Source organism: Channa argus, chromosome 13 (genome assembly GCF_033026475.1).
Source record: "Channa argus isolate prfri chromosome 13, Channa argus male v1.0, whole genome shotgun sequence".
NCBI lineage: Eukaryota > Metazoa > Chordata > Actinopteri > Anabantiformes > Channidae > Channa > Channa argus.
This window is the reverse complement of record NC_090209.1, coordinates 8,005,575-8,019,038: the sequence shown is the minus strand read 5'-3', so window position 1 is coordinate 8,019,038 and position 13,464 is coordinate 8,005,575. Positions and strand designations below refer to the sequence as shown.

General features: G+C 38.1%; 1 protein-coding gene across 8 annotated transcripts in view; it reads left to right on the top strand.

Moving 5' to 3' along the window:
• dlgap4a (discs, large (Drosophila) homolog-associated protein 4a) overlaps nucleotides 1–13,464 on the top strand; it is a 72,488-nt gene that overhangs the window by 29,113 nt on the left and 29,911 nt on the right. Inside the window, exon 2 of one of the 8 annotated variants that reach the window (XM_067527367.1) lies at nucleotides 10,666–10,783. The exons of the other annotated variants lie outside the window; for them this stretch is intronic. The gene's annotated coding sequence lies outside the window, so the exon portion shown is untranslated. The remainder of the gene's footprint in view (nucleotides 1–10,665; nucleotides 10,784–13,464) is intronic. 8 annotated transcript variants of the gene reach the window in all.

The following is a 13,464-nucleotide window of genomic DNA, read 5'->3' as shown; positions in this document are numbered from 1 at the left end:
TAGGTCAGCATAATTGTCCCTGCAGAGAGATTCTGTATTTCCCAGAGCTGATAGGAGGATAGAGGTCAATGTGCAGCTGGTGTCTTTATGTTTGAAAGTAAAGTCTGCACCTTGTGGAAAAAGCTCTTAGTGTTAGGAAAATAAATAAAATAGGTTTGATATGCATCAGACTGCATTTAGAGCTGTACCACTTTAGATTACAGCCACAAAAGCAAATATTGTGAGCATAGGAGTCAAAAGAGTAACAAAAAAGTACATGTACCTTTTTTAAATTACATAAAGCCTAAATAGCCCATAAAGCAACTATATACAACACAAAACTCCATAATCTAAAACTAAAAGATAAAAGATGAATCGATGAAGAATGTTGCAAAACGTAGTGATGAAAAAGCTGAAAAGCTCCTACTGGTTAGAAGCGTGACCTTTGGTCAAAAACCTTTAGAAGGGAATATCTCAGCACTGCTGAGTTAGGTTTTGGGGAAATAAAACAACTAAACAAATAGACTGAGTTACCAAATAATTATTAAATAATTGATCATTAGGTTGTAATCTACAGTGAAGTGTATTTGTTCTTCACTTTCTGTATTGTGATCTCTCATTACCTACAGTAGCTGTGCCCGTCAACATTTGTTCATAGCTCACCATCATCCATTGCTGCCCAATTAAAAAAAAACAAAGATTAAGTTTAAATGTTAAAATAGGATACAGACCCTTCAAAAACTCACCTGTTCATGCCTGAAACACACACACAGTGAGCTGAAAGACAAAAAAGTTACTTTGACAATCTGTCTCAACTACATACTCCCTGGCACTGTCACCTCCCCTTGGGATGCTCTGATTAACTATTCCCAACCAAAGAGATTTATGTGCTGCTTCTTTTACATAATTCCTTATCTCTGCTGCTATGAATAATTCATGTGAAAATGGAGAAGTGAGAAGACATTGTGCTGGGGAGGGCTGGGAGATGAGCGAGGACATCTCGCCTGGTCTTTGTTGTAAGTGTGTGACCTGAAGTAAATAGTGGGTTTATAATTGGAGCATTTTTTCAGTGGAAGAGGCAAGTGTAGCCAGGGAGGGACTTTATGGCCACTTCAGTGTATGTATAATTTACGTATATAATTGATCAGTAACTAGCATGCACACAATATAGTATATAAATGACTTATATTGACACATTTTTGTCCTTGTAACCATTTAATGGGTAATTGTGGGAGCATACGACCAACATTTAAAGCACCTTTGTGTCATGCTCCTGATCTCAGCTTTAAATGTAAACTTAACAGCATTTTTCTCAGTGAATTGTTTTTGTAAGGATCCTGATCAGATTGCCTAACCACCTCAGCTGACTGTTTTCTACACGGCTCTATTCTGATCTCTCTCCAAATGTCCAAACCTTGTGCCCTAAGTGTAAGATTAAACTCAACCACATGTGGAACTCGTCAGCTCATGATCATAGGTAGGGGATGAAACATACTGCAGATCAACTGGTAAAATGAAAGCTTTGCCTTCTGACTCTGTCCCCTCTTTACCACAGCAGTCCAGCGCAGTCCCTATGTTGCTTTTAATGCTGCACCTATCCTTCAATCTCATGCCCCACTTTACCTGCACTCACGAACAAGACTCTTCACGTGGGGCAGCAACTCACTCCCAGAACCATGGCCTCAGATTTGAGATGCTGATTCTCAGCTCAACAGCTTTACATATGGCTGCAAACTGCCCCAGTGCCTGAAGGTCATGGTCTGATGAGACCAGCAGAAATATATCATCTGCAAGAATCACAGAAGCAATCCTGAGAATTTGCCTCATTTCACTAAGCTTTCCCAGGCTGAGCAGTGTAATGCCCCAGCAATGAAAGCACATCCTGAAAAACTTGTAAGCGGTGAAATCCAATCAAAAGTCCTTCTGAGCAAATAAAAAACTGTAATCCCAGTTTAGAACAAACCTCTAAACTTGAATCACATCTCCTCCTCAATCTAATAGCGTGATCATCTTGTGATCTAAATATGGAGCATTAGCTATGTGATAACAAGTGGTCACACACGTGGAGGGGTTCATCATGGGTTTATGCTCTACTTACCACTGTGACCCTTAAGGCAAGGGGCACATGACAGATGGAAACAGCCCTGTATCCTTGCACGCTTGTATGTTTGTACTGTAGGATCGTCAGTGCAGAACAGCCCAATACAACTAGCTTTCAAAAATGAAGTGAAAAATGATAAGTGAATGGTAAAATTTGCCACTGCTTATTTTTCACGGTTATTGTGTTTGTACAAAGCACAATTTTATTACACTGAATTCCTATTTAGTGCAAAAAATTTAGCAAAAAAAGGAAGAAATATAAAAAATAAACGAAACAAAATTCAAAATAGGACATCACACTCCTCCTAAACTATCAAAAGACATGTCACCCCCACAGCTAATGTGGCCTTTGCTTTTACTGCCATGATAAGCAGAAACTAAATATGCAAGCAGATTAGCTCGCTGGATGGAATTGTAGGGTAGGGGCCCCCGTTGGTCTTTTGACCCTCATCTTGCAGGTTGTAGAATTGTATCAAGTCTTCTGCTGGTCATTTTTTATCTTAGTTTTTCTGCTGATTCCTGGATGATCTTGATCCATTTGACTACGTTTGCTTTTACATTCACTGACAGTCTGCATTTTAGACATCCCCACACCATGCAGGACAGTAAAACGACACATAGAAAGATAGTTTGAAAATGAACTAGACTTTCATTTGTTTTATTTTTTGGCTATATTACTGTTGCCAATGTCAAAAATGAACTTTCTAAAGTGTAAATAAGAAAGTAATTTTGGGGAACTTGTAAAGCTGTCACATTAACAGTGAGTAGAAACAAGTCCTCCTCCTTGTGTCTCCTGAGCCATTGTGTTTCAAATACACTTAGTTTGTGTAATGTATTCTGAGCAATTTTAATGAATGGTTTTTTTTTTTTCCTTTTTCTTCTTTGAAATCAATTCAAAGTCTTGGCTGTCAGAAAATTGCCAAACAATTTTGGGTTGAGCTAAGCCTTCTTTTGCCTTTATGCATTTTCAATCTCAACCTCTAAATCGTTCACGCAAATTCCTTTTCTCTCTGTTGGCCTCACTCTTTTCTGCTTTGCTGTACTTTCCCTTTTCCATTCCTCTTCTGCCTTGAAAGTCATCTAACAAAGAAAATGTCTTAAAGGGTTGGTAGAGAACTAGAGAGCCTATTCATACATGTACTACGAAAGTTTGGTACTGTAAAGTTTCCTACAATTAATGCATTTGAGTTTAATCTCGTCACTTGACACACTTCACAAACTGTGAATATTCATCTAAACAGTTGATTGCACCGGTTTTTGCTATTTGTGCTATTTGTGCTAAGGTATAAAATGCTCACTTATTCTCCCACTTCGGCTTTTTTACATACATGTTGCATGCATACATTATTATTGTGCACCTTCACTGATATTGAACTAGCTGAAAAATGACTCCAGATGACATCACTTGGAGGAACCTTTAGTTTAGATTATGTCATGTTGTTGCTCATACTATTGAGGTTGTATTCATGGTCAACCTGCTTTTCCAGAGCTCCTCCAGATGACATCATCTGAACTCATAATGATGAAAAGTTCATCTGGGTAATGTCATTCTGGAGGAGTTTTTCAGCTAGAAGCAGAAATATTTTAATATAGGAAAGTCAGGGGAAGTTTAAAAGCATTAATGTACATTTATAGCCTAAACTAAAGCCATAGGAAGCAAAATTGTTTCTAAAATTGCCCTTTAAGGTTTAATAGTTACATAGGAATAACTATATAGTACATATGTTGCACTTGATACAATATATTTGTCACTAAGCAAAGTAGTTTAAATTAGCTTCAAAGCTATATTCATTTTAAAGTATAAAACATTTTCTATTTCATAATCCACCCATCTTTTGAGTTCAGTAATGTAAACGAGAAATGAAAGATTCTCATCTACATCACTAAGATGCAGCAGACTCAGTGGAGGCATACTGTTTACAGCAGGCACAAGATGATATGCAAAATCCTGCGTAAGGTCTGAAATCTTTCATCAAGGTTGGATAGTAATCCAGGTGGATAGTGTTTTATTTACCAGACTCAGGCAAGTTTCAAGTCTCCATGCTAAGATACATTAACCCTTAACTTCAGATTTAACATAAAGACATCAGTATTACCGATCTATTCATCTAGCTCTAGTCAAGAAAGCAAACAATATTACCCAAAATGTAGAAACTTATCTTATTACCTCTTTAGTGTTTGCAACACACACACAAACATTATCTCAAACAACTGAACAATCTAATGTAAACTAACATCACAGCTTTATACTGTGGATTTTATTTTTCTTTGCAGATTGCTGTGTACAGTTTTCGCTATGTGCTTATTTGGTAGAAAACAGTTCTTTGTACAAATTATCTGCAGCTTATAACGAGCAACTTGGACACTCTTTCCAGAAAGTCATGTTAAATATTTACTTTAAATTTAAATTTTGCGAATGTGCCTTATATTTTGGTGGAAGACTAGTCGCAACACAGCAGTGTAATAGATTCCAGAACTGCATATGGATGATACTGGATAAGTCTGGGTCTATAAGTCTGAAGTGTCTCTGCTGTAGAGAGATACATATTTTATTAGGTAAAATCAATAAACACCTCAGTATTCATGAAAAAATCTGTTTGAATAATGGACTGTTAAAAGCACGTAATGTACATCCCTTAATCAAACCTACTGCTCCAACTCTGACTGTGTTCATATTGCTGGTTTTGCACTTTGGTCGAGAGCTGATTGATCTCAGTTTAAGTTTATTGTTCAGTATACAAAAAGTAATGCTGCAAGTTCAGTGCTTAATTTATATTAGATGCATCCCTGGGGGATAATAGTAATAGTAATAATAGTATGATCCTAAGAGTGATCAAGAGACAAAACACTGTGACCTTTGAACCATCAATGCAAAGTTACAAATGAGATACAGCTAGAAAAAACATAAGATGAAGAAGCATATAAACCAAAGTTTAGCTCTATAGAGGAATAAAGATCAGTTTCCCCATAATGATGAACTCTAAAGTCGCCTGCTGCCACCCTGACAGATATTTTCCTTAAGCTGATTGGGAAAGAGGTTGGGGCCAGTGGAGCTGTCCAGGGTCCCGATCTTTGTGGTGAGTGGAGTATGTTTTCTAAGCTGAACCACAATAAGCACAGAGCAATCTGATTCACCTAATACAATTCTAGTTTCATTTAGGTCAAATTCTTAATTTAATATACACGTTATCTCAAGTGCCATAGCAAACACATCACACAAAACAACTGTTTTTCTAATAAAGCACCACAATTAAAAATGTAAAAATACAATATTATTATCATTTAAATGTAAAAAAAAAAAAAGAGGGGGGAATTCATTTTACACATTAAAGTCTGTTGACTGATCTTGCAGAGAACAACTGCATATAACCAAAAAACAAGCCCGTTTGTAGCTCTGGAGAGAGCTGCACAGGCCCTGGTAAATTCTATGACTTTGCATCATGACCTAGTATCTGAAAAAATATTGGTATTTCCATTAGCCTGACTAATACTCGTATGTTTGAGGATAATTAGCAAATGCTTACATGTGTAAATGTGTGTTAAACATCTGCATGGCAGCTCCGAGCATCACTTAGGACAAGAGCTGCTATCTGCTAACTTCACAGCCAAGTTCAAGTAAAGGATAAGGACGTTTGTAAAGCCTGTTAGTAAAGGATGCCGATTGTTATTACAGTATTTATGCTTCACTTACATGGTTTATAAATGGACTGTTATCAGGGAAACTGTAAATTGTCCCAAACACCAAAAATCCTGTTCTCCTGCTCTGCTGTGAAGTGTGAATTTGCAACCCTGCTCCAGGCCACAAACCTGTGCTACTTTACACCTGCTGTATGTTTGAATTTCTGCACAGCCGACACTCCTGGCAGAGCGACGGCACCACAGATCCTGTGAAAATGGCCTCTGTGTTGCTGCCTCCTTAGAGCATTGTTCCTATTAATCAGAAAGCCATTTGTGATGCTGCATTAAATCCATGGATGTCTAAAATGTGAGAAATGATGATTACCTAGGGGAAATCGATGATGATCACCACAGTATTAATGGTCCCTCTGCAGGAACAGCCCATATCGACGTACAATTCTGGCGAAAATTCACCAGCAGAGAAGGAGCTCTAATGTACAACTAGCTTTGTGTCAGGTGATTCACTTAATCACCAGGGTTGAGAAAGGGCCCTGGTTTGAAAGGTGCTTCTGTCTGCTACCTCGTGCTTCTTCTGACATCAAGCAGATGGAACAAAAAGAAAACAAAACCTGCATTGTCGTACCCAGCCAGTGTGAATACAATCGCTCTGTGGTGTGAGAGCCACGGGTGAGTCAGACTGTGAAGTATTGCAGATGGAAAGAGAGAGAAAAATAGGAGGGGTGGGCACTTTATGGTGTATGGTTGCTATAGCATAGTGAGTTTCTTCAGGGTCAAGAACATACTCTCTTGTCACTTGGCCTCTTACAGTCCAGTGTGAGGCATTGAGCTGACTAGCAGCAACTGTCACATCTGTGCAGCCATCTGTTTGTCTCACCATCATCTGAATCCCTATCACCTGCAATTTATGGCTTTAATGTTTGTGTCATTTGTGTGTGTGTGTGTTTGCAGTCAGGTGTTCTGCATGCATGAGGGCCGAGGTGCTGGTCTTTACCTATGCATGAGGCAGTGGTTTTCCCGCTGATTACTGATTTCATTTTTCATGTGAGATAGATCCTAAGATCTGCCTGACTGCAAAAGTCATGCTGGCTAAAACTGAAGTGTCTTACATTGTAAACATTGGTATGTTTGCTCATTTATTCATTGTGAAATCCTTGTTATTCTGTCACTAAGGATTATTTATTTGTTTTTGCCATTGGTGGCAACAGAAACATCCACATTTATTACATTATAAAGTAATGTTTATAGAGTGATCATGTTAGCAGTTGTTTGTTTTTCCCAACCAGCAGATATAAGTGATATTTTTGTTCATCCTATCTGATCTTACAGTCGCACACAGTGGGTTTATCAGTTTTTTTCTGTTTATCACTACAGCAATTCCTTTTTTATGATAGTCAAGTACTTTATTGTTACTGTAAAGCTATAGATGATGGCTGCTGTAAGCGTTTTGATTTAAGAATACATTTAATTTAATCTTTTAGCATGAAAAAAGTAGCATGAAGATTTTACATTTGACTGAAATTGTAATACAGGTTTTTTATCATTTTCGAAAGAAATGATTACAAATATGTAAATGTTTGTCAAGCTGTTTTTTTAAATATTTTGTCATCTATTTATCATTGGAATTTGTCAAACAATTAACAGGGATGTGTATAGCATAATCTGTATGCACATGCTAAACAGGGACAGACTCACTGAAAACTCCGGTGCCCTTAATCTTGGTCAAAATAACAGAATATCTTCATAGGATACATTTAATCTATAAATAGTTTATTAATTATGAAAATCATTGTTAGTTGCAGTTTGAGGTCTGGTGCTTTTCTTTGAAAAAGCTTGTAGTAATGTTCTCCTAATGGACAATGCAGAGTGGCTCAACACCAATGTGGTCGTAGTGGAAGTGTTACAAAGGTTAGAAGAGAGTCTCGCTGTCCTTCTGTGAAACACTCACAAGACCAGAAGAAGATTGTGTGTGGAGCAGAGGGATGGAGGGAGTGTGTTTGAATTTACAGTATGTGGTTTTATGTTTGAGAAAGGGAGACAACTGGGGAGACCGAAAGGCGGGAGGAGATAAAGAGAAAAACAAGGTCTAACAGAGAGGGAGGAGATGAGGGGATGGTATGAGAGAAGGAAGAAAGGTGGCAGGCAATAAAGCGCCCCATCAATCTGGTAAATGAGCGTCCTTCCTGCAGCCTGTTCTATGTTCATGGCTCACAGGTTTAGCGCTCATCCACACTATGTCATCCTCCACTCCAACACAAAGAAGGTAGCAACTGAACAAATGCCAGGTCACTTGGTCATTGGACGTCATTTACTTACAGCATAAACACACGCTAACTTGTTACTATTAAAGTTGTATATGTACGTTTTCATTATAAAATGTAAGTGTATGTTTTTATTTGTACTAAAGAATTACAGATGTTTTAGTGATGTTAGAGTTGCGCTAATCAATTGTGCCACTTTTAGTGATGCAGCTGTTGAAATCCTGTAGTTCCTCTTATTTGCATAAATCTTTTAGTGGCTTTCAGTTTCGACTCTACTATTGAGGTTCACTCTCACAGCTCTCATCGGTGTTGTCACTGACTCTTAGATGTGTTATTAGCAACATTTTGCTGACATACCTGCAAGATAATCTGCAATGCTTTATTAATTCCAGTTAAACAAAGAAATCAAGTCGCTTTTTTAGGGGGGTGTAAATTTTCCAGTCCATCCATTTTTAATGAATTACAACATTACATAAGCATATGATTGAGAACAAAAAAACAAAACAAACAAAATAAAACATGCTGTAGCTGACATCTCTATATGTCTAGATCTGGTCCGTATAATTTGTATTAGTGTAATTGTTAAGGACTAGCATGCTTAAGGCAGCACTATCTATCAGCTACAGTTGCTTACTTTTTTGTTGGCTGTTTGGTAATGATCAGATTGTTTAAAATGGGTTTAAGAGCTGGTTTTTTTTACTTCTTTTCTGTTTTAAACTGAAAACAAAAGGCTGTGAAACCAAACAGTGAAAGTCACCGTGAAATTCTGGAGCGCAGAATTAGTGCCGATTTCCACGAGTCCTTCGACCTTTAGTGCAGTGACACACCAACCCCACATCGAAGAATTAGCCATGACGAAGAACATCTGCTAAGTCGGCTCTAAGTTGCATTCATATGGGTGTGCTGCTGAAGTGGTGCTGGAACACACCGCAAAGAGAAGAGCATCATGGCACTGTACATCATACCCTTTAATGAGAGTAAGAGAGTGCAAAAAAGCTGGGACACATCTTATAATTTTCGCACCACTCACAAGAGTTTTTAACTACTTCCAATCAAGGATAAGAAGTTAATAATCATACTGGCGTTGTTAATATTATAACATCCTGATATACTAAGGCGAACAGCCAGTCACAGCAGTCCCTTTCAGTAATGACCTTTCAGCAGCCAACACCTATCTAACATGTTGAACCAGATGAAAAGCCACCAGTGAAATCCGATTACTGCCAATGGTGCAGGACACCCCACAAAGACGTGGCCAACAGATGCTCCCCGACAGCCCAACACAGGCTGACGGCCGACTTAATGTACTGTTGCACTTACACCTACAGGATTACAACTCTGCTTATCCCAACCCTGTCATATATTCCAAAGGACTATTTGCTAAAAGAGCACCTCCGTGTAGGAAGCCAGGCATCTGTTCTGATTTTGGCACCAAAAGTTTCTTACAGCAAGTACATTGGTTTGATTAAGGTCAGATGCAAAGACACCAGGGTTATGTTGAAGCACTCAATAAGCAATGTTATGGTTATTAAAAAGCTGTCTTAAAAATGATGTGTGTGTTTTAAAGGATTCTTTCACTGATTTTGAACTCGATACAGTACATAAATGCCATTAAACTTCCTACTGACTTCCCTTTATCAACATATCTCTCTACTTTTAGCAGAATAATGCCTCCAGATGACTTCACTTGGAGGAATCTTCAGTTCAGATTATACCATCTTGTTGCTCATACCATTGAGTTTGTAATCAAGGTCAATCTGCTTTTCCAGAGCTCCTCCAGATGACATCATCTGAACTACTAATAATGAAAAGTTTTTGAAAGTTTGAAAGCAATAATGTACATTTAAATTGCTAAAATAAAGAGAGAGCAATAGCAGTTTCCCCATGAAATATAGAAACACCCCCGTTCACATGCAGACAGTCATGCGATTAATTTTATACACAGTAAATATGTATATTGATTCTAGCTGCCTCAAGAAATATTTTGCCTAGATGTAGCAAGGGATCATCCCATCTAATCAGACAACGAACCTCTCCTGGTTGAGTTTTGATTGTTCATTATCAACATCACAGAGCTTTCTATGTACAGAACAGAAGGCACACAAACATAGCCATGGATAGATAACCTCCATAAAAACTGAAATCTCTGAGGAGCTTTAGATGCCTATTTGGAGAGTTTTTTTGTGGCATTCTTTGCTAAATAAAACGTTCTGCTTATTTGGAGCCCTTTGTAATTTATTTTTTGTTCAAAGACGAGTAGAATACTGTCGCCAAGGCCAAGCTTTGTTGGTGGAATGGCTTTGTGAGGCTGTGATGTTTGGAGAGTAGAGGGAGCCAAGCGTTTGTCATTGTTGTAACGAGTGTTGTGACTCGACCACACAATCCCATGGCAGTTAGTGGTGGTGACAAGAGAGAATCAGTAATACACTTCTAAGATGAATGTTAAGACTCTCTTCTGTGCTCAAACAATAATGTGAACGTTTGATATCCATGTCAATCATAGAGTCACAGAAAAAGAAATCATGTACAGATTAGAGTTAATATTTACACTCACACAATGCTGCTTTGTGCTGTATGGTATTATGTATTGTGCACAGTCCTGACACTTTAAACCGCCATAAACTACCTTTTTTAATTTTACCTAAATATTACTGCCATTTTTATTCTTTTTTTTTTTTTTTGGACACAGATTTGCAGAAACATGGATGGATTATACGATAACCAGCCCCTGGGCACAGACATGTGAAAATCTCCCTACGCCTCCTACATTACAGCAGGAGCTACAGATTCAGAGAGATGTCTTTATGGTTGTTTGTCATTTTCCTTTTTGATTCCTTTATGTCTCTTTTTGGTTATTTTGTGGTCATATTGAATCTGTTTTTTTTGCCATTTTGAGGCTCATATACCTTGTTTTATGTTTCTGTGTAGTTGTTTGAATCTGCATGTAGTCGTTTGATCTGTATTACCAATAACAGATCTTAAGATGCAAAAACTGATCTAGGGACCCTCTGAACACTTAGGGTTCTGCTCCCAGTATGTCCACAATCTGTATCCAATAATCTGAAAAACCCCAAAACAATTTAATCACGAGGAAACAAATGATATTGTCTGTGGGCTACTGATACTTATCCAACATCAACATGAGAGAAGGATAAAAATAGCAGCAGCTTACTGACCTTAAGCAGACCTATGAAGGTTACACTTTAGACATAAACAGCCCCAATGAAAAAAACATATTTGAGCCAATTATTGATGCCAGCTTATGCAAATGTCTGATTCACAAAGTTTCACTGATAACAGTAGTGTAATGGATGCTGGGATTGATTTTAATAACTGCTGTTATCCTGTGGCCCACTTGTACCTCTCCACAGCTCACAGCTCTGTGTGTGTGCCCAGCAGTAGGCTCCGGGAGACAAGGGTCCCCAGGAGACAGGCCCAGCTCAACACTCTGTCCTACAGTGTTAAACAGTCCCATGGGGATGGACTCTCACTTCCCCTCTGCTTTTCTTTTTAAAACTGCTGTACTGGGCTGGTTAGGTTGGTTTTGTATGCAGCTTTCCCAAAGAGCTACTGAAATAAAATGCATACAGTGCATCTGTCAGCTCTCTAAATCACCCATGCCCTGAAACTTAAAAGGAAGTAATTTATATTTTGTAGTTTCTTGACAGCACCACTTTTTTTTTACTACTTTGTTGGGATATAATACGTTTTTCATCTGCAACGATTAAGAGCTTGTTTCCATATACAGTACAGTCAGTTAAATCTAATAAAGCTGTAGAATAATTAGTCATTTTTCTTCTTATGCAACTTAACAACCAACCAATTACTTTAGTCATTTTTACCACCTGGATGTGTAATCCAAAGCTGTTCCACAACATGGCACCACACAAGGCACATTAACACACAGTTGTGCTTAGGGGCCCAGCATTGTTATTTATAACTAACAAACTGAGCCTCTCATTCCATTGCATCTGTACATAGGGCTAATTTGATTTGAGATACCTACTTTAACTCTGTAACTCTGGTCTTATTAGGTCCAGTGAGCTCAACAGTTAAACTGCACGCCGCAATGTACTCTGATCTCATGTACACACACTTTGTTTCAATGGAAAAAACAGAAGCTAAACTGTTCGGTTGCCTAAGGCAGCAGAATTACTGAACCATTACTTAACCAGAAGAAGTTTGGTTTGCTGTTGCCATAGGAACAACCCATAAGCTCATAGGTAAAGCAGAATTAGGTATATGAAGCAGGTGTGTGTGTGTGTGTGTGTGTTCCTGTGTGTTCCTGTGTGTGTGTGTTGCTTTGGATACTATGACAAAGAGGTTTGAGTATCAAAAATCAGGACTTTCATATGTTTAACCATATGTCTGTTGTGTGTATATCCAGTCTGTACAATGAGGTACTTCAAGATTATGCAGAGGCGAACCTTTTACGTATCTTTATATTATATATATCTTCATATCTTCATACATATCTTCATATTATATATGAGGGCGACTGTGGCACAGGAAGGTAGAGTGGTTGTCCACCAATCTCACAGTTGTTGATTCAATCCCCGGCTCCTCCGGTCACATGTCAAAGTGTCCTTGAACAAGACACTGAACCCCAACTTAGTTGCTCCTGGTGAGTGTTGGCCAGCTGCATAGCAGCTCCCCCATCGGTATATGAGTGTGTGTGTGATTGTGAGTGTGAATGGGTGAATAAGAAGCAGTGTAAAGCGCTTTGAGTGCCAATAGGTAGAAAAGTGATATATAAGTGCAGACCGTTTACCATATTCTATCTTTGACTATGGCTTTAAAGATTTTTTTTTTTTATTTTGTATGGATTTTCAATTATTTGTGATGGAAGAATGAAACCGATATTTTTATGCATTTATTTTATGCTAATTAGGCTTTAATTACTGGCTTTTTCTTTCAAAATAAAACCTTTATCACCAGGGAGGTTAAAAATCTAGACGCTCTACTGTACTATAATAATTATGTGTTTGCAAGCACATCGTGAGCTGTGAAAACATATATTTTTATATATAACTGGGACTGATGGTAATTCAAGCTGGTGTGTGACCGAGTTTGGATTACAATTGCAGGCTTGTTTTTTTTGCTGTTACCAATGCACAGTGTCTAACTACTAAAATCTACAGTGCTGCATAAAAAATAATAACAACCTGCATACTGCAACCTGTTTGATAACATACAGTATGATGAAAGAAAGGGGAAAAGATAAAGAAAACAATCTTTCTTACAAAATCTAGCTGATAAAAGCTTTAAGAATGGCATCTAAAACCATCAACGGATGTTCTATTTTCACTTGGTCCGCCCCATACGCTCAGCCACTCATCTCAACTTCAAGATGGCCGCATAGTCGAGGATAAATTAGTCTGACACCCCACTAGCTAAACACTGCCTATCCTGCCCCGTCTTGGTTACTGCCCTTGATCTGTATTTACTCTGCTTTGTGTCACTTGGTGTCAAACACGCATGGAATCAA